The 19,587-nt window shown below is 37.5% G+C and overlaps 1 long non-coding RNA gene across 1 annotated transcript; it reads right to left on the reverse strand.

The window, feature by feature from the left end:
• Positions 1 to 12,104: 12,104 nt before the first annotated feature.
• On the reverse strand, positions 12,105 to 18,789 carry LOC138822101 (uncharacterized). The gene is made up of 3 exons (XR_011370347.1): positions 18,518 to 18,789; positions 14,824 to 14,934; positions 12,105 to 12,227 (listed from the first exon to the last, which is right to left on the reverse strand). It is a non-coding gene; the product is annotated as an uncharacterized lncRNA (long non-coding RNA).
• Between the last annotated feature and the right edge of the window lie 798 nt (positions 18,790 to 19,587).

The following is a 19,587-nucleotide window of genomic DNA, read 5'->3' on the forward strand; positions in this document are numbered from 1 at the left end:
TACTAAGCTACCGGTACAACTATGTTTATTGCAGCATTATTTACCATAGCTAAGATATGGAACCAACCCAGATGCCCCTCAGTAGATTAATGGATCAAGAAAATGTGATACACACACACACACACACACACACACACACACACACACACACACACTGGAATTCTATGCTTCCAATCAGAGAAAATGGCATCGCCCCATTTGCTAGGAAATGGAAAGACGCAGAAACAATTATATTAAGTGATTAAGGTCCCATGGTTAATCTTACTTGGAGTAACATGTACATGGTACCGTATAAGAGGATGTTATGTGAAAGGAACCCCAAGATAGGGACACAAATGTTTTTATTACATGAGATTCTTATCTGTATATAATCCCCCAAATAAAGTTGGAAGGGGAGCTGTCATTCAAATACAGAGCACCACCTTTGAGGGAAAAAGCCTAAGTGACAAGGTAAGTTCCTAAGTTTAAACCATAATATCAGCCCTCAAAAAAGTTGATTTTTTTTTATTTTTTTATTTTTATTTTTTAATATTATTTTATTTTATTTGAGAACATACTGTACAGAGGGCCTACAATTACATTGGCAGGATAATGGATACATTTCTTACCAAGCATTGCAGCCTCCTCCTTTGTTTACCCTTCACCTCCCTTCCCAGCCTCCCCCCTCCCCCCACCTAATTATACCCCCTCTCCCCCCCCACCGACTTTGTAAAGCTGGTTTTGACATGACATTTTGTGATTTCTTTACCTTGAGGTTTTTATTAAATTGCTCCGGAAAATAATCAACGTTGCATTTATGTTTAGCATTACTATTAAAATCATGTTATATTTAGTTATGTTATTCTTTATTTTCTTAAATTTTACTTACACTTTAATATCCAGTAATGATAAGAGATGATTACTGTTACACAAGTTTTTATGTTAGTTGAATATATGGAGGAGAGGTGCATACAAGGAGTTTGGACTGAAAATAGATATTTGCAAGGTCTTCACATAAGAATTGATAGTTGAAGCAGCTGTGGGCATGTATGAAATAAACTAAAGAAACCAGCAAGGAAAGATAAGGTATGATTCTGGAAAGCAAACAATTTTGGAAGAAAAACAAAGCAAGGAAAATATGTATCTTTTGGTAAGAAATTTGTAACCCACCTACACATTTAATTCCTTATTTGTAGTGGAAGGCATTTCAGTTAACTTTATTTTACAAAGTTAAACATGAATGACATTTAATACTAACTGGCCTGTGTCTCAGGTAAGCAATTATTCTAGCCAGGTGCAAGGGCTCATGCCTATAATCCTAGTTATGCAGAGAGCTGAAACATCTAGATCATAGTTCAAAGCCAGTATGGAGAGGAAAATTGGTGAGACTTTACTGTGGCACTGTGGCTCAAAGTGGCAGCACTAGTCTTTAGTAATAAATATCAGAGACAGAACCCAGGCCCTGAGTTCAAGCTCTCTGAAATTATTCTTAAAATACATGTTCTCAGTATTTCTTCAATTTGTCAAGAAGAATGCTTTAAACTTAGGGATTTTTTTATTGCATGTTGTCAGAATTGATTTTTAAGATGTTCAGAGAAAAATTATTTATAGTAAGAACTGGTTTGTATTGCTTTGTATTACATTTTGCTTCTACACCTATAGATCAGCTGGAAAGTAGATGGCCAAACCCCTCCTCCCTCCACCAAAGTTGTAAAGTTCATTTTTTCAACATAATGACTTGTATATCTCATTGTTGCAATGTGTCCACCTGTACCCGTAGTTAAACGATTTGTTTATGCCCTTCCCCTACACAAATTGTACCAACATCAAATACAGTGAAAGCAGGGGGAGAGACATAAAAAGCAATATAGAAATCATCTTAAAAATATGTTAGAAACAACTGCATTAAATAAAAAAAATTGAATACTTATCCTGGGGTTCATTTCCCTAGCATCCATTTATGTGAATTTTTTGCTTGCCTCAGACATATACTAGTTATTGCAAATGAGGGAAGCCATGGGACCTATGTTTCTTTGGGTCTGGCTTACTTCACTTAATATAATTTTTCCAAGTCTTTCCATTTCCTAACAAATGGGGCAATGTCATTCTTTCTGATGGAGGCATAGAATTCCATTGTGTATATATACCACATTTTCTTGATCCATTCATCTACTGAGGGGCATCTTGGTTGGTTCCATATCATAGGTATGGTAAATAATTCTACAATAAGCATAGGTGTGCTGATAGGTTTACTATGATCTTGTTTGTGATCATGTGGGTAAATGCCCAACAGTGATATTGCTGGGTCATAGGGGAGCTCTATGTGGAGTCTTTTGATGAACCTACATACTGCTTTCCAAAGTGTTTGAACAAGTTTACACTCCCACCAACAATGCAGTGAGGTTCCCTTCTGACTACATCCCCTCCAGCATCAGTTGTTATTAGAGTACTTGAGTATAGCCATTCTAATTGGGTGAGGTGGTACCTCAATGTTGTTTTTATTTGTAATTCTTTTATGGCTAGAGAGGTTGAGTATTACTTCATGTGTTTACTGGCCATCCTTCTTTCCCCTTCAGAGAAGTTTCTCAAGTCTTTAGCCCACTTATTTAAGGGGCAGTTGTTTCTCTGAAGATTTGTTGTTGAGAGATTTAATTTTTTGAGTTCCAGGTATATTTTAGATATGAGACCCTTATCCGTTGAATGACTAGTGCATATCTTCTCCCAATCCATAGGCTTTCTAGTGATCTTGCTAGCTATGTCCTTTGCCATGCAGAAGCTCTGCAATTTCATGAAATCCAATTTGTCCCATTTGTCTTTGATTTTTTGTATTTCTGGGTTTCTGTTAAGAAAATTTCGGCCTGTGCCAAGGAGACCTAGGGTTTCTCCTATTCCTTCCTGTAATGTTTTCAGAGTAAGACTTCAAAATTTAAAGTTTCAAGTATTACAAGAAGATCTTTGATTCATGTTGAATGGATGTGAGTAGCTTGAGCTGTTGCATAATTTGTGTGTGTGTGTGTGTGTGTGTGTGTGTGTGTGTGTGTGTGTGTGTGTGTGTTTGTAAGGGTGTTATGTGTATCATTGACATCAAGGATAAGGAACTTGGTTCCTTTTTCTGAGATATACATTATGATGTTTCTTTGTTGGTGGTGGACTCTGATTGCTTGCCTTTTCCTGATGTGAACATTCTAGCTCAATTTTTCAATTAAAGTTTCTTATTATTGAACATATAATGCTCTAATATTGCTTTGTCTTTAGTCCGACATCTAGGATCTTCTTTTCTTCTTAAATATTAACATTCAATATGAATTTTACCTCTTGACTAATTTTCCCCTTTAATTTGCATTTTGAAATAAGAATTATAATATCTTTGATCTCTGTATTCATGAAGAAAAACCATTTTGAATTCTCTATTTAATGTAATAACACCTGGACAGATTTGTTAGCACCAAGAACTTAAATTTTCTTTTGTAGTTTTAGTTTAATATACCCTCTTCTATGTTTTTAGAATGGGTAGACAAAGAATTCCCACAATGCCTCACAACTTTTATCTTTCATTTTGTCTGTCCTTCCTTGTCACTGCTAAATTGTTCTGGATACATGTATTAGCTACCCCAACCCCTGCAAAGCTGTTGCTGCTACCCAATTTACTGACAATACAACTCAGCAATTACAGTCACAATTACCCTTTCCCTGGTATCCTATTCTCTCCTACTCATTTTGCTACCCATAATTCTTAACACCATGGTTCCAGCCACCTGATCTCTGACACCCCTGTCTCTGCTACAACATTCACAAACAAAGCAAAGCAAGAGTAGGTACAGACAGTCGACTTGGGTACTTCTCTTGCAGGCACAATGGGACGTTATTCCTCAGGTATTTAACATGAGGGACTAACTAGTGGTGGAAAGAAAAGACGTTACTCAGAGGGGACTAATATCTAAGTATATCAACTTACAACTTGTTGCTAGGAAAAGCAGGTCCTAAGGTGAATGTTAATGAGAAAAGAAAATTTCACAAAATATTGGGGATGATATAAATAAAAATTTTAGCTTAATCTCTTCTACCAGTGATCTGAATTATTTTATGACATATATATGTAACTACTTTGCATTTTTAAAAGTATATGAAGATGCACATTTATGTGGTACTTATATTAATTTATGGAATATTTGCATATGACCATGTTAATGATTCTCAATAGTTTATGCTTTATGAACTGCTCATGAGTCTGCCTTTGGCAATATGAATTGAGCTCTCTAACAATAAATGGGATTTCATTGTCAAATCCTACAAGGATATTACTGAAGCAAATACCAAAATGAATGCTGGAACAAGAAAACTGAACAAAGCTACAAGTTTGAAGGGAAGGGATCAGTGGCAAGGGCTATGTTAAAAGAGAAATTCTTCACCATGTAATCGTTGTTGAATTGCTAGCTTATTAAACATTCTTAGAAAGCAGAACATGATTTTTGAATCTAGCCTTTTGGAACCTCTTTAATGAGTGGTTAAACAAAAAATTATCAAAATGACTGAAAATCCACTATTAGATTAACATTATACTCAAAGTTCCCTTGAGATGCAGGTAGGCTGGATTCCTTTTCTATTAAATTAATGGAATAATCTTCCTTTTGCTTGGTTGGACAGTCCATGACACTTGTTCCAAAACAAGAAAAGATACTGGAGAGAAAAAAAGAGGAAGGAGAGCTAAGGCTGCTGAAATTAGCATATTTCCCATTTGGACTTTAATGCTTTGTGACTACAAAGAATTAGAATTTCATCTTAAGATAATAATTTCAAAATGGATGTGCTAAAGGATAGCTTCGAAATGTAATATTTAATGCTGTAGCATTACTTGAAGACAAAGGTTTACAGAAAACTTTAAATTCCAGAAACACTGTAATGTTCCAATAAACACCTAGGAGAAATATAATTTAAAAATTCATCTGTTCAAAGCAAATCCTGGCATGAAAGTCTGTGAGTCAGTTATCTCCAAACAGGAAGTGGCACTGTAGCTCAATTTGGAGTGGGCTCCCCTTGAGCTAAAGAACTTTGGGATATGTTAATACCCAAGCCCTGAGTTCAAGGCCCATAACTGACAAAAATAAATTTTAAAGAATTAAATCATTAGGGCTGGAAGAAGACTCAGTGGTAGAGTCATTGTATTGCATGCATGAAGTCTTAGGTTCAATTCTTCAGCACCATATAAGCAGAAAAAACTAGAAGTGGCACTGTGGCTAAAGTGGTTGTGCGCTAGCCTTTAGCTGAACAGCTCAGAGACAGCACCCAGACCCAGAGTTCAGGCACCCCTACCAACAACATCAACAACAACAACAACAAATTAAGGCATCAAACAACCTGAAGATGTTGTCCAGAATAATGAATGCAGCATTATCCGTTGACATGACTCAGTGACTTGAAACCAAGTTTACCAGGGGAGATGGTGGGTATTTTGTGTGTGTGTCAAAACATGCAAAATTATTTTCTACTTTCCCAGGGAAGGAGAAAGGAGGAAATGGGGGGGGAAGAGTGAGGTGTTTGGTGGACTTGCCTTTTGGTTCACTGATAGATTGCTGGAGTCAAATTCAGAGAAATTCTGCTTGCAATCCTAGTTGCCTGCGTAATGACGAAGGCATGTCCTGGAAGTGATTTTGTCCTGTCCTTGGCCTGGTTCCAACCACCACTGGATAATCCAAGTCCCACTGGAAGACCAAGATGCCTTGAAGACTACTGATCCATTGTGCAGGTGGACCTAACCACAGCCAGAATAGGCAGAAAATGCAATTCCGAGGGAAGCACTGGAAATCTACAGCAGGCAGAGATTTTTTTTAATATATTTTTATTGTAAAAATACTGTACAGAGGGCTCAGAGTTACAGGACTAGGTAATGAGTACATTTCGTATACAGCATTGTTACCTCCTCCTTTGTTTTTCTCCTACCATCCTTTCCTTCCCCACATCTCCAACTCCTCCCTCCTCGACCCCTGCCTGAGATTGTAAATTCATTTTCTGCACAGTGTCCTGTACATCTCATTGTCACAATGGTCAACCTGAATCCCCATTTAAGCATTCTGCTATATCCCTTCCTCTCTCCAAATTACAGATATATATATATATATATGTATATATGTATATATATATATATATATATACATATATACTATATATATATACTTCTTCATCTTCAAAGAAGTCTCTCTTTAAGTCTTCAGCCAATTTAGATATTGGACAGTTGTTCCTTTGAGGATGTGTTGTTGGGGTATTTATGATTTTGAGTCCTAAGTATATTTTCTATATAAGACTTTGTCTGCTTTATGACTCATGAAGAACTTCTCCCACTAAGTGGGCTTTTTATTGATCTTGCTGTCTATGAACTTTACCTTGCAGAAGCTCTGCTGTTTCATGCAATCCCATTTGTCCAACCTCTCTTTGATTTGTTTTGTTTGTGGTTCTCTATTAATATATATATATATATATATATATATATATATATATATCACCCTGCATGATATATATGATACATAAATATGTATATGGATCTAGCTTTCGTTTTCTACAGGTGTATAACCAATTTTACCAGCACCATTTACTGAAAAGGCTGTTTTTCTTCCGTTCTATTTTTTTAGCTCCCTTGTCAAAGATTAGGTTGCAATATGTCAGTGTGTTTATTTTTGAGTCTTCAGTCCTATTCATTGGTCCTCAGAACTGTTCTTGTGCCAGTACCAAGCTCTTCTTATTATTGTGGCTTTTTAGTATAGTTTGAAATTTGGAACTGATATTGCTCCAGTGCTCTTCTTTCTTCTAAGAATTGATGAAACTACAGCCAGCATTATACTTAAAGGTGAAAAGTTAAAGGCATTTCTTATTAATTCAGAAAAGAGATAAGGATGTCTGCTCTCTCCACTCCTCTTCAACTACTTAGTATTAGAATGCTAGCTGGGACATTAAGACAAGATGCAAATTTAAAGGGAATCCAAATAGTGAAAGATGAAGTAAAACGTAAAAGATGACCAACGGAATAGAATTGAAAACACAGGAACGAACCTACAGTCCCATAGCCATCTAATTTTCGATAAGGGAGCTGAAAAATAGAATGGAAGAAAGAAAGCCTCTTCAGTAAATGGTGCTGGCAAAATTCATCCACTACTTGTAGAAAACTAAAGCTAGATCCTTATTTATCACCCTGCAACAGAATCAACTCCAAATAGATTAAAGACCTCAGAGTCAAAGTAGACACTCTGAAAATATTACAGGATGGAATAGGAGAAACCCTAGGTGTCCTTGGCACAGGCCGAAATTATCTTAATAGAGACCCAGATACACAAAAAAAATCAAAAAAAGGTTGGACAAATGGGATTGCATGCAATTGCAGAGCTTCTGCCTGGCCAAGGACATAGCTAGCCAGATCACTAGAAAGCCCACGGATTGGGAGTAGATATTCACTAGCCATACAATTTACAAGGGTCTCATATCTAAAATATACTTGGAACTCAAAATATTAAATCCCCCAACAACAAATCCTCAAAGAAACAACTGCCCAATAAATAAGTGGGCTAAAGACTTAAAGAGAAACTTCTCTGAAGAAGAAAGAAGGATGGCCAATAGACACATTTAGAAATGCTCAACATCCTTAGCCATAAAAGAAATGCAAATCAAAGCAACATTGAGATACCACCTCACTCCAGTTAGAATGGCAAAAATCAAGAACTCTAACAACAGCAGATGCTGGAGGGGATATGAACAGAAGGGAACCTTACTTCACTGTTGGTGGGAATGTAAACTTGCTCAACCACTTTGGAAAGAAGTATGGAGGTTCCTCAAAAGACTTCACATAGAGCTCCCCTATGACCCAGCAATCCCACTTTTGGGCATTTACCCAAATGTTGACAAACAAGACCACACTAAAGCTAACAGCACAACTATGTATATTGCAGCATTTTTTACCATAGCTAAGATATGGAACCAACCCAGATGCCCTTCAGTAGATGAATGGATCAAGAAAATGTGGTATATATACACAATGGAATTCTATGCCTCCATCAGAAAGAATGACATTGCCCCATTTGTTAGGAAATGGAAAAACTTGGAAAAAATTATAGTAAGTGAAGTAACCCAGGAACAAAGTAACACAGGTCCCATGGTTTCCCTTATTTGCAATATCTAGTATATGTATGAGTCAAGCGGAAAAATTCAGATAATGTGATGTTAGGAAAATGAATCCTTAGATAGGTATTTTAATGTTTTTTTTTGTTTCATGCATGTGTTTCTAATGCATTTATAAGATTATTTCTTTGTTGCTTTGTATGTCCCTCCCCCACAGTATAACCCCCACTTTCAATATATTTGATGTCAGTGTAACTTGTGGAGGAGATGGGGAAAAACAAGTCGTTTAAGGATTCAGGTGGACCTGTTGCAACAATGAGAAGTACAAATTGTCATGTCAAAAATGAGCTTTACAATGTCGGTGGGGGTGGAGGGATGGGAGGAAGGATTGGGTGGGGGGTGAGTGGGAGGCTGGGAAGGGAGGTAAAGGGTAAACAAAGGAGGAGGCTGCAATGCTTGGTAAGAAATGTATGCATTATCTTGCCCATGTAATTGTAACCCCTTTGTACAGTATGTTCACAAATAAAATAAAAATTAAAAAAAAACATGGGTACTCCACCACTTTTTGGTTCAATCACTTCTAACCTCAAAGATATACTTTGCTAACAAAATGCTTAGAAGAAACCGAAGAATACTTCACTTTTATCTTCTCTCTTAAGAATCTCTTTAGATACCATATCAGGACCAGTGAAGTTATTCTTTCAAAAATTATTTCAATAGATTATCTTTCTCTTGGTCTTGCATTTGCTCAGAAGGATGTATGGAAAAGAATAGAGTTAAATCATCCATACCTTTTATGACAGTGTCTGTTACAAAATGACAATGCTCCTATGTCCTATGCCTCTGTCCTTCTCTTAGCTCTTGCGTGATTTCCAACTAATCACAGATTCTTGGCTTCAAGTCTAGTGAAGGTGAACCACTATAAGTCCTTCCCCACTGCTACCTCTTCATGGTTTCTCTTTTAAAACTCTTTTATTTGGATGTGGAATTTATTTTCATGTCTTCATTCAATCCATTCTAAATTGTAGTGAGCTAAATAGGCTCTGTAAAATCACTTTAGGTAGCAAAAATATTAAGACAATATATCAAAAAGTTTGGCCACCCTCCACTGCTGAAGCCAATATGCTTAGCTAGGGCTTCTAAGAACACGTTTTCTTGACTTTTCAATTTGCTCAATTCTTTTCTGATCCCAAAACTTTTGGGCTTATATAATAAGAGAAGTCTTCACTATCTCGTTAATAAGGATATTATATTTTTGAGCTACTAAGAAATGTGAAATCATTGGTTTCAAGTATCCAATCAGGTTTTTTTCTGTAGTTCAGTGCTTCACATGCAAAGACATTGTAGAACGTATTACAAACATTTTTGAGTGCACTTTTTCCCTAAATATTTTGACCCAAATTATCTTTTTCAGAGAATTACTGTTTGGTAATTAAAGTCAATACACAAATTTTGATTTTTTTTTAAGAACGTTGAATTTAAATTCCACTACAACCTTGTTTCACACAGTGAGTAGATTTCCTGGGTAAGGACAATTCTCAAGGGAACCTACAGGACTTATACCAAGGGTTCTGAGGTTTGTTTGTTTAGTATGAACATGAGCCATCTTCACCCTCTTTGCTCCCTCTCAGTTAAGTCTCCATTGATTATTTTGCATGAAAGCCTATTTTCCCAAGAAATTTTAAATTTTCCTAATAGGCTAAGTTGTTAAAAAGTTTGAACAAATTAAAATTTACCTGTCAGTTTTGGGGGGTGTGCAGTCGTGGGGCCTGAACTCTGGGCCTGGGCGCTTTAGCTCAGCTCTTCAGCTCAAGGCTAGCGCTCTACCACCTGATCCACAGCACCACTTCCGGCTTTTTTTTTCTTTTTGCTTATGTGGTGCTGAGGAATTGAACCCAGGGCCTCAGGCATGCAAGGCAAGCGCTCTTACCACTGAGCCACCTTCCCAGCCAAACCTGTCATAATTTTAAAACTCTTTTGAAATTCCTTTATTAGAACCACAAGTTCATCAATCCTAACTCCACCTTTAATATCAAAAACAGTTAACATGTTGTTTTCATGATATAGTGTCCATGAAACTACTATTTTCCAGTGGCTTTGTTATGCATATATATAGCCTTATAATCTGATGATAAGCAAAATGAACTCCAAGATATGGAAACAGAGAGTATTATTTGCGATTGTTGTTTTTAATGTACTATGTGATTTCCATTTTCTTTTGGGGTTTTCCCCTATGCTTTTTTCCCTGCTGTATTTGATTTTGGTAGCCTGTGTATTGTGTATATATTTACCTTAATTAAGGAAGGGACGAGGAACAACAAAATGGTGAGACAAAGGACAAAGGCAAACCAATGCAATAGCAATACTCACAAGACAATATGTTGGAAATGTACATTACAACTTGTGAGGGGTACTGGGGTCAAGGAAAACTGTGAAGAAAATGAGGGAAGGGGTAACAAGTTTGAAAAGTTATGTATTCACTACCTTAAAGTTACTGTAACCACACTGTACATCACTTTGACAATAAAATTAAATTTAAAAAATAAGCTGCATGAAATAAAATTTCACTGTATTGGTAAAGTACATAGTACTCTTTATGTAGTAACTTTTTAAAATTCCATACTTTTGGTGTCTAATTTGAATTAATTACCCCTTTTTAATCAGAGGACCATCAACTTGAATGCTATCCAACTAGACAATATTTTCACAATATACTTACCAATATTTTGAAAAAAGAATAAATATCGTACTTTCTCATACTAAAAGTGAAAACAGTTTAATTCTATGGAAACAAATAACTTGTAAAAGTAAATAAGTTGTTAAGAAGACAGAATATATGTGTTCGTCAACATTCCAATGACTAGTAATTACTCATTTTCAAATTCTGAAGATTCCATACCTGAGAGATTCAAAACAATACCGGCTTGCATGTTATGTAATTTTACAATAGATGCATTTTCCAATGGGTTGTTACAGATTGAGAGACAACAGAAAAATAACCATGTTCTGGTAGAGGATAAAACTATGTAGCATCGGTAATAATTAATTCTTCAAGAGTAAGCAATTGTTTATCACAATAAGCTATTATTTTTATGACCACCAATACCAATATTTATGATATAGGGTCATCCTAGCCCAAAATTCTCCAACTTTTAGGGTGCATCTCAAACTTCCCTTAATTCATATGATAAATAGCTTATCTCTATTGTGAAAAAATACAACTCTGCTAATGTGATGCGATTCATGTTCTGGTAAGAACACCACAATAAAGTGGGTTGCATCATTTTCCCCCCACTGGTATTTTTGAGATCAGAACATTTGCAAATATTACTTATATTTATAATTTTTAGCTATCATATAAATTCTGGATGCTAAGATTGGAAGATTACAGTTGAAAGCCCACCCAGGCAAGAATATTCCCTAGATTCTTATCTCCAATAAACTTCTCAGCAAAAGCCAGATGAAAGTGGCACTGAGGTTGAAGTGGTAGGGCATGAGCCTTGAGCATAAACAGGCTCAGAGACAGTGTCCAGGCCCAGAGTAAAAGCCCTAGGACAAACCAATAAAACAAAAACAAAAATAAAATCAAACCCCAAATGTAACATTTTTCTCACTGTATACAGTAGCAAATAATTAAGGAAATTGCTTCCTGTGTTACATACAGGTAGAAGAAAGAAGATGTCACACGATTATACTCTTCATACCATGTTATACCAAAGACTCCAAAAATTTCTCTTATTCTAAATTCATAAATTAATGTCATCAATTTGTTGGCAACTCTGTCTACAACATTCACATTATCATTTCATACATGAACTGTTGGAATTATCTATTAACTAAGTTTTTGAAAGAATATTCTAGGCACATAGAATGCAAAATCATTTGTGAATGTCAATTAAACCCTCTAATTAAAAACAATTTTGTAGAATCCTATAGAATATAAAATTACAAACAAAACCAAAATATTTTAAATCTAAATTCTAATTTAGCAAGATCTTCAAAATCCTTCATTAGAGGAACTTTGCTATTTTTCCAAGCTTAAGCTTGTGTAATTCTTCATCATTTCTTTGGGTTACAACAGAATGATGATAACTTATTTTTTCAAATTTTGGATGGGAATCATGAGTCATTTTGCATCTAGGAGTGTTCTGTAATGAAGAGAGAATTTAAAACACAAGTGAGGATTAAGTATGAGTTGCATTTCAACAGGAAATTTGACTTCTCAAAACATAATGACAATCATGTTGAGCGAGGTAAGCCAAGAACGAAGAGACAAACAGTACATGGTCTCCCTGATAAGTGGATGATGAATCCAAAATGTTAGGTGATATGACAAAACTAACAGGACTTAAGAAACAAAGAACTCCCACTCATCTGGTTGAACCACTACTAAATATCCCCATGCTGCTGATCACATATATGGTATATAACATATGAGCACCGTTATATATTACAGACTGTGATAGACAATTTGCTCCAGGAAAGTTAGAATGAACTTGTGACTTTAAATGAGCATCATTATTCCACAATACTGTGAATTTCCGGAAATTAAGTAATCACTTAATCACGATCAAAAAAAAAAAAAAAAAAAAGAACCTTGGGGAAGGGAGGGAGGGAGGGGATGGTAGGGGGAAGTATTAAATTAATAAAAAAAAAAAAAAAAAAAAAAACATAATGACAAAATTAGCCCAAATGTCCAACTGTGTATTCCTTTCTTGTTTATTTTGTTTTATTAAGTTAAAATTATACACTTTGGTCCAGGGAAGGTATCAATATGTAATTCCATTCTCTAATCTCCTGTCTTAATCTCAGTGCTAGAATTCTAAGCTTGTATCACATTGCCCTGCCATAGTTTCTTGGTTTATTTAATCTAGATATAGACTACCAATTCTGAACTTCTCCAGTGATATTATACACCAGAGTGACTGCTTAAACTTTATCTACTATTTTCAAAGATGTTCTAACATTTGATACAGGATATGAACATTTTCAAATGCACCTGCCAGATCTCTGATTCATTCCTCCATGGACCTGATCCCTTTAATAATGATTATTGATTCTTACTATCTCTGATCCCTACCAATGTAATATTCTCAAACTTATTTGAAGGAAGTTCATTTGAGGACTTTCAAATATTAAAAATTATCACTTGATTCTAGTCTTGTTCAGGACATATATTTATTGTTTTGTAACTTTTCTACACATTCTGAGAGTTGTTTCATTTGTGTATTTGTGTGTGCATATATAAGTGCCTCTGGGTGTATGTGTATGTCTGTATGTATATATGCAAAAGCCTCAAGCTTTTATTAAGCAATCTTGCTCATGACTGATATTCCATCAATTGAGCCATTCTTCCAATCCAGATTTTGACTGCTTAATTTTATATACTGTTGCAAAGAATGTTCTGCCCAGGCTGGATGCCAATAGAACTTCCCAGACTCCTTTACATTCTTAGGTTTTATTTCTCCAGGAGTATCAACTTTTAAACGACAAACATTTTTGTGAGAGTAATGTCTAAGCTGTAGCCCATATTTTTAACTCAAGAATTCTTTTTTTTTTGTTTTGGTGGGGTGTCTGGTCATGGTGCCTGAACTCTGGTCCTGGGCTCTGTCCCTCAGCAATTCAGCTCACGGCTAGCCCTCTACCACTTGAGTCACAGCGCCAATTTTGGCTTTTTTCTTTTTTGCTTAAGTGGTACTGAGGAATCGAACCAAGGGCCTCATGCATGCGAGGCAAGCTCTGTACCTCTGAGACACCTTTCAGCCCTAACTAAAGAATTCTTATAAAGATAGATGAACAGACACATTACACATCTTGAGTGTACACTGTTAGGAATGTGATCGTAAGCTGGGTTATGGAGGGATATGAGGATTGAGGTTCAAAACCAGCCCCGGTAGGAAAGTCCCAGAGACTCTTTTCTCAAATTAACTAAAAGAAAACTGGAATTGGCACTGTGGATCAAGTGGTAGAGCATTAGCTTGAGCTGAATAGCAGAGAGACTGCTCGCAGGCCCAGAGTTCAAGTCCCAAGATCACCGCCAACAAATATATATATATGTGTGTGTGTGTGTGTGTGTGTGTGTGTGTGTGTGTGTGTGTGTGTGTGTGTGTGTGTGTGTGTGTGTGTGTGTGTGTGTGTTTGTGTCTGTGTGTCTGTGTGTGTGTGTAAAGAAAAAAAAAAGAAATGAGATCTTAGACACCAGTTTATTGCTAGCATAATCCCTGCTCTCACAAGATGGACATTTTTCCAATTAAATCCATGCTTTTATATCTGACTTTCATTGAAAACAGAATTATTCTTCCATTGTACTTTCTACAAAGTTGCATGATTAGCAAGCATGATTTAGAATGGGAGTGGCCTCATACTTCATGTTCCACATAGGGTTCTTGCTTTCTGTATATCACTCTCATAAATCTACATACTGGACTTGGCTTTATTGTTTCAATGTTGCTTATTTGTAGTCTTCTATACTGTATGTAACCCTTATACTTAAACACAGAACTTCTCTTTCTCCTATTATTGCTATTGTTTCCTTACTGTTAGCTCATGCACACTTGGGAAATAATGAACAGCACGTACAGTCACAAAAAGAATGTTCTGAAAACATTCTTCCTATTTAAAATTCGCCTTAACTTACAGAGAACTTACAAAGTTTGAACTCAATGTACTCATGTATAATATATTTATAAGCAATATAAATTTCATATTTTCTCTTTACTAAATTTTCTCTGAAATACGTATTACCTCAGGTCCATAGGTGTTCTAGTCTTCTAGCAGTGAAGCCAGAAAACATTCACTATAGCTCAAGCAGCACCATCGATTGTTACTGGAAGTAACTGTTACTGGATGTGGAAACTGACCCCAGGAGAGGAATGGAACATAGAGGAAAAACAAAGTTCAAGTTACCTTGTGCTTTCCTTTTTACTGTACAAGAAAGTTATCCCAAGGCTTGAAGGAAACTCTGTCCCTGGCTTTTGAGTGTGTTCTTTACTCATATAATTTTTTTTGTAAACTTCTAGTTCATAGTGTTACAAAAAGAAATAATGTACCATTTGAAGGCCAGTATAAAACAAAAGGAAATAACATTGTTTTAAAAGTGTTCTCCTGCAAAGTAACAAAGACATAGAGGTTTTAAAGTATCTTATAGATGGCTATTTCAATCCTGAGATGATTCTCTTGATGCAGGAGTCAGTTATCAATTCCTTTGGTCTGGTTCTGAGTTCTGCAGAGCAACAAGGATTCCAAAAAAGCAGGATCCAGTCAATATGATCAGCAAAAGAAGACTCTACTCTGACCAGTTCACCTTTAAGGAGGGCCCCAAAGAAAAATCTGGGATTTTTATTTGCTTGTTTGTTTAGTTTGTGCTAGTCCTGGGGCTTGAACCCAGAGGCTGGATCCTGTCCCTGAACAGTTGTCTTTCCTGCCCACCTACCCCAAAAGCTAGTAATCTACTGTTTGAGCCAAAACTCCACTTCTGGTTTTTTGGTGTTCAATTTGCGATAAGAGTTTGACATACTCTCCTGCCTGGTTTGGCTTTGAATTAAGATAGTAAGAAAGCTAAGTGACATCAACTGTATAGACTTCTCTTTTGAAACAAAAAATATTAGACGAAGTTTATTGTAAAGCTAGTATTTGACAATTTTTAAAGGAAGACAATATGTCTAGCAAAGAAGCCATAACTTAAATAACTCAGCAAAAGTAGGTGCACTGAATCATTTTGAAATTATTTTTTCTGCTTGGGAAGTTTATTGATCTTGTCCTTCCTTTTGGGGAAACTTAAGGTAATATTTGCACTTTTTGTTGGTTGTGGGGCTTGAACTCTGATCCTGGGCGCACTCCCACAGCTCTTCAGCTCAAATTGAGTGCTCTACCGCTTAAGCTACAGCACCACTTCTGGGTTTCAGGTGGTTAATTGAAGATAAGTGTCTCATGGACATTCCTGACCAGGCTGGCTTTGAACCACAATTCTCTGGTTTCCTGAATAGCTAGGATTCCAGGCGTGATCCACCAGCACCCAGCTCATATTTGCATTTATGTGCACTGAATGATACTATGTAGACAAATAATGGAAATTTGAATCAAATGATGGCATTGCAGCTTTTCAGAAAATTTGAGGTAACAATAAATATGTCCTCCTTTTCCATGTTGTTTCATTAATGACTCATGAGCTATGGGACCCTTAGTTAGCATTCTCTGCCGTCTGTGTAGGTGTATTTAGTATCAGGAAATGTTCATAGAGAAATATAGAAAGACTGAGATTTTTAGAAAGCAAAGAAGTTAAGGTAAGAAAAAACAGCACAGAAGGAGATACATGTATTACACAGAGATTAAGAAGTAGCCTAAGAGATTTAGAATGCTAAAGGTAATGCGGAATAAGACTAGTTGATAACTATTTGTTCAATAACCAAAAATGGTTCTCTATAAACGTTTCTGGTATACGTTAGTAACTATCATTTATTCATTACTTCTGTAGTTATTCCTTCTCTTCTGTCACAACTGTTAATTTGCCTCTGCCGTTGTGGTGCCATGAATAACCAAAAAGATTTCCAAATCTCACTTAGACTACCCTTCTCATTGTGATTAGCAGAGACCATTCAAAAACCTGGAATCTTTGAATTTCCAGAATTAATCTTCACCTGACATCTAAGCACATTCAAGACATTAATTGCTCTGACCTAATGAACAAAACTTTTTTTCAACACAATATCCTAATATAAGAAAAAGTACATGAATTATGGACTATTGTCAGGTGTCAGTATGGCAGGAGCAATTACATATTCCAAGTAGGGGTTCTTTATTTTGCATTTACTAATTAAATGTTTTTTGCTTTGGGTTTTTTTTTCCTTTTTTGCTCAAGGCAATCACTGTACCACTTGAGGCACAGCACCATTTCCAGTGTTTTTCTGTTTATGTGGTACTGAGGAATTGAATTCAGGGTTTCATGCATGCTAGGCAATCATCATATCATGAAGCCACATTCCCAGATCCCTAAATGACTTTCTTAAGTTAACATTACATTTTCATTCTGTAACTATGTACCATAATATTGGCCAGGTGCTAGAAAATAATGTAGAAAAGAATACAATATAAAAAATCCAGTAAGGCTAGGTGGAAAATGAATAACCCTGACAGTCTTGCAAGGGCTCAGAGGGTTGATCTCATGGAGATGTATCAACATGCTGAACGAGACAGCTCCCTACCCACAGCCCAACTCCAGAATGAGTGGGCCATCTTGGGTTCCAGCTACCTGGGGACATTGGCCCACCTCCTACAGCACCCATTCTACCCGTTCCTGAGAGCTACAGTGAGAGAGAGAAGAGAGAGAGAGAGAGAGAGAGAGAGAGAGAGAGAGAGAGAGAGAGAGAGAGAGAGAGAGAGAGAGAGAGAGGAAGAGAGGGAGGGAGGGAGAGTTGGTGATAGGGAGAGAGGGAGAGAGGGAGAGAGGGAAAGAGAGAGAGAGAAAATCAGAATTACACTTAAATCAGGTGCCAGTGGCATAAAACTCTAATCCTAACTACACTGGAGGCTGAGATTTGAGGATCATGGTTCATAGACAGCCCTGGAGGAACGTGTTTGAGAATCTTATCTCCAAAGAACCACCAGAAAACTGGAAGTGACACTGTGGGATCAAGTGATAAAGCGCAAGCCTTGAGCTGAGGAGCTCGGGAACAATGCCCAATCCTAGAGTTCAAGAACCACGATTGAAAGAAGTGGACTTCCCACCACAAGAACTGGACTGAATAGCACCCATTGTCCTAGGGAGCATGGTAGAGAAGTCAGGCCGAGCTTCCTGTGAACTTGAGGTCATAAGTAGGTCATCTGGCTTCTCTTTGCCTCAGATTCCCCAGCTGCAAAACTGAACAAAGTGAAGGATCCCCTTCCTCATTGGGATAGGGTAGTAATGAAAGAGAGCCATGTTTCGGTTCATAATCCCACACCTGTTGCATGATTAATAACAGGCCCCACCTGAGCCCTTTCTGGTATCTTCCTGTCATATGCTCACAGAATTGCTAAAACCTTATCTGAAGGCCATTCCCTCTCTTTTCCAGAGATCGCTCTGTATAAATCCCTTGTTTCCTCACAACTGTCCTGTGAGGAGACTGAGGTCCAATGGTTGAGGCCCTACAAAGAGCTTCACGTGTGGTCAAGAATCCTCTGCTATGGACTGAGTTTAGGATAATCCATGTTAACCGATGACTGAGCATGACACCACATGTCTACCATCCCAATTACAGAGGACCAGGCCTGGTGGAACATACCTTTCACAGGAGGACCATGATCCAGCCCAGCCTGAGCATATTTGTAGTTTCTATCTCAGAAATCCTCAAGACAGAAAGGTGGCTCATCAGCGCCATGGAGAGGAAACAAGCAGGGGGGACATGGTGCCCCCAGAGGGGTGTTTGACCCAGGGTATGTTGTTGTTGGGACAGAAACTCACCTGTGCTGCTGGGAGAAGCTGTTGGCAGCTGCTCCAATTGGGGCAGCAGCGATGGCGCCAGCATTGTGGACACATGGGCCCAGAGCAGAAGACTAGGGGCAGGGACCCGGTCTGGGATTTAGGCCGGCTGGCAGCTAGACATTGATTGAGGTTTGAAACCTGGCACTGCGTGAAGGGAGGGGAGGGGCCAGGTGGGGTGCGAGCATCAATTTTCTACTAAACTCCAAAGTCACCTCGAGTCTATTCCTCAGGACTCAGCCCCTTCTACCTTCCTGAACTGCTGGTAGTGGTGTAAACTAACAGAGGGAATCCCAGTGCTACCTGGCAGCATGGAATGTGGGCATGGCCACCATTCTTGTATCCCATTGGTCAGAAAGAAGCATGAAAGAATGGGGGTGTGGCCAGAATCCTGTGAAGCAAACAGCATGGGCGGAGTCAAGATGACAGTGGTTCTCCCAGCCTTTTTCCCAGGAAATTCTGTCCAATTCAGTTGGAGAGAAGAGGGTGACCTGCTTTAACTGGATGGCTACACAGATTGCTGTATAGTTCTGTTTGTTGCCAGTCCCAGACTTTGAACTTAGGATCTGGGCACAGTTCATGAGCTGCTTTTGCTCAAGGCTGGTCCTCTACACTAGAGCCACAAGATTTCTGGCTTTGTTGGCACTGAAGTTGGACAGGGGTCTCAAGGATTTTCCTGCTTAAGGTGACTTTGACCATGATCCTCTATTCACAGCCTTGTAAGTATCAAGAAGGACTGCTGAGATCCACTGGTGCCTGCCTAATCATTGGCCTTGTTGATGTTCTTGGACAGACTGGTGAGTTCCCGATCCTCGGGTTGAAGTGGTGGGAGCTGGAGCCCACAATTCAAATCCTGGTCGTGCCACCTCCAAATTGTAGGAGATCCTAAGAAACTTGTTCCTATCCATATGATTACCAATGTAATGTGATGTAAGTCATGATTGAATGAACAGTTCTTGAATGATTCTAGGATAAAATTATACACACTTATATTACACGACACTGATTGATTTTAGTTAATATTTTATTAAGCATTTAAGCAATCACATTCA

This window comes from Dipodomys merriami, unplaced genomic scaffold (assembly GCF_024711535.1).
Source record: "Dipodomys merriami isolate MVZ:Mamm:240054 unplaced genomic scaffold, mDipMer1.0.p SCAF_988, whole genome shotgun sequence".
Taxonomy (NCBI): Eukaryota; Metazoa; Chordata; class Mammalia; order Rodentia; family Heteromyidae; genus Dipodomys; species Dipodomys merriami.